Source organism: Rutidosis leptorrhynchoides, chromosome 9 (genome assembly GCF_046630445.1).
Source record: "Rutidosis leptorrhynchoides isolate AG116_Rl617_1_P2 chromosome 9, CSIRO_AGI_Rlap_v1, whole genome shotgun sequence".
NCBI classification, from domain to species: domain Eukaryota; kingdom Viridiplantae; phylum Streptophyta; class Magnoliopsida; order Asterales; family Asteraceae; genus Rutidosis; species Rutidosis leptorrhynchoides.
The window spans coordinates 97,144,608-97,147,589 of NC_092341.1; positions in this window are offsets into that span (position 1 = coordinate 97,144,608).

Genomic DNA, 2,982 nt, shown 5'->3' on the forward strand with positions numbered 1-2,982 from the left:
AACTAATCTAGAGTAAAAGCTAGATTGAAATTTCAAAAAGATCAAATGTTTTCATAAAGATCCAATTTCCTAAAGGATCTAAATTTTTATAGTCATGTGGGACTATAAACCACATCGTTACTACCATTGTTCATACCGTCGTATTAAAATCACTGATGTACAAAGTGTGAAGAATAAAGAAGTGATTCTAGTATGTTTATATTCAAGTTCTATATTGCTTGAGGACAAGCAATGCTCAAGTGTGGAAATATTTGATAATGCTAAAAACGAACATATATTTCATAGCATTATCCTTCAAGAAAGACAAGCTTTTAGTTGTAACTGTTCTATTTACAAGTGATATTCGTTTAAATAATAAAAGGTGAAGACAAAAGATAGATTCGACAATTGTAATGGAGGGTTTTAATTTAATGCTAAAAAATGGAGTTTTAAATGGTCTGTTCCATAGATCGAAAGTGGGAGATGGGGAGCTTAACACTCATCTATTGCATGCAGACGATGTCATTGTTTTGTTTTAATGGTGTGATGCGGATATGACAAATATTGTTACCATTTTTAATGATTTTTTCTCAGTTTCAGGATTAAAATTAAACTTGTCCAAGTCTTTCTTACATGGTGTCGGGGTGTCAAATGATGAGCTAATTTCTAAAGCATCTAGTATGTGATGTTTACCAGGTAGTTCAAATTTTATTTACCTTGGTTTACTGATTGATTTAAACATTAAATATGTTGGTAACTGGAAGCAATTGATTGACAGCTATGTTAAGCACTTATCATCATGGAAATCTGTCACACCCCCAAATAGGTCCTGGGGCATTTGTGACTAATTATATCAAATCAAAGTTGTATAAACGAGAATGACTCTATATGAGATGTTTTATTGAGTTTTACAGCGAAAGATAAATAGATTACATTGTATTTAGAGCATTAAATGTCTTTAATTGATATGATATGTAATGAAAACTCCAAGCATAGCAAGCAATCATCGTCAAAGCAGCAGATATACAGCGGAAGCAATATTTAAGTACCTGAGAATAAACATGCTTTAAAAAGTCAACACGAGGTTGAGTGAGTTCATAGGTTTATCATAAATCAATAGTTCAGTATAGCATTAGACCACAAGATTTCAGTTTAAAGTTGATTGATACAAAATATATCAATCGAAAGAGTTGCTGTTTGTAATATCGCGACTAAACAATAGTTACCCCGTGACACCTTGTAATGTCAGTTTCGTTGAATCATTATTATGTATCCAAAGACCAACGGTCAAATGGACAGAGACGTTACTCTCAATAGCGCTACTCACAATAACTAAGCTTGCATCTTATACCTAGCAATTAACAATATTACGGCAGGAATTTAGCATGACAAAGCACGTATATAGCATAAAAGTTTGAGTACTTGTGTCTAACGTGTAAAACAGTTATAAAAGTTGCGCATGTATTCTCAGCCCAAAAATATATATAAAAAGGGAGCAGATGAACTCACGATACGATACGACAGTTTGTAGTAAATATGCATATGACGGCATTGAACAATCGTAGAGTTGACCTCCGATTCACGAACCCTTTAAAAAGCCTTCCTAAAAATAATTGCCCCAGACCGGGTTCGAACCCGCGACCTCACGCTAAACCGCTAACACCCTTAACCAATGATCTGTTTCGTTTTATCTGATTATATCTCATTCCAATTATATTTAATACTTCTTTTCTGGTTTCCCTTTTTCTCCATCTTCTCCAAAACCCAATCGACCATGATCAAATTCAATTCATAATTTTGAATTACAAAATCGATTTAGGACTTGAAATTAAGTTATAAATAACCTGAGTTTAGTTAAATCAAACAACAAACCAAAAACAAAAAAAAATTAAATCAACTGTTGCTGCTGTCGTGGTATTTTTTAAAAAAAAAATTTTGATTTTTGATTTTAAGAACGTTTTGGCCAAAGTTTACAAAATGAAATTCATTTCAAATCATTCCTATAAACTCTTTGAAGCATTAATTTAACTTGAAACATAAAAATCACTTCGAATTTTACCAAGAACAAATCGATTGACTTTTTTATTATAAACTTTGACTTCAAAATTCGTAATCAATATAAAGAATTGGAACCTGAGATTTTGCAGAAAGTTTCATTAGAGGATTCCTAACATTACCACATTTATGGATTTTGAAATACGATTCGAAATCAATTTTTGACAAAAAAGTTTAAGAACAGTGGTCGATGAGCTTTTATTTTTCTGTCTTTATTTTGTTTTCCAATTCCAATTTGCAGTATCTATTATATAGAATGCATTTTGAATGATTTATACACTAATTTAAAACTGGTGATTAGTGTCGACATAGATCACAATCGAGCAGAAGAATAATTGAAAATTTAAAAGAAATCACGATGAATATCAGCAAAATAAAAAATATAAAAGCAGATAAAAAATTTGAAAAGTAGATATCAATCCAGATACGATCAAATAAAAAAATAAAAATTTAACAACTTTACCTAAATTAGGTCATGTCTGATTCTTTTAATTTATTTCATATTAATAATTAATATTAATAAAATAATAATACTTTTAATAATAATAATAATAGAATTGATAATAATAATAATATCAAAATAATACTAAAATTAATAATAATATTAATAATAATAATATTGATAATATTATTTAATAATAATAAAGATAAAATGATATCAATAAAAATAATTTTAACAATAAGAATAATAATGCTTTTAATATCATTAATACCAATAATAATATTAAAAATGAAGACTAATAATAATTTTGATAATAATAATAATAATATTAATAATAATATTGTTTGACAATACTGATAATGATAAATGTAAATGATAGTGTTAATATTGTTAAATATAATAATAATAATAATAATATTAATTAATACTAATGTATTATTATTTACAAATAAGTGTTCGTGAATTGTCGGAATTTATTGAAGTTAAATGAAATCATGTAGAGATTT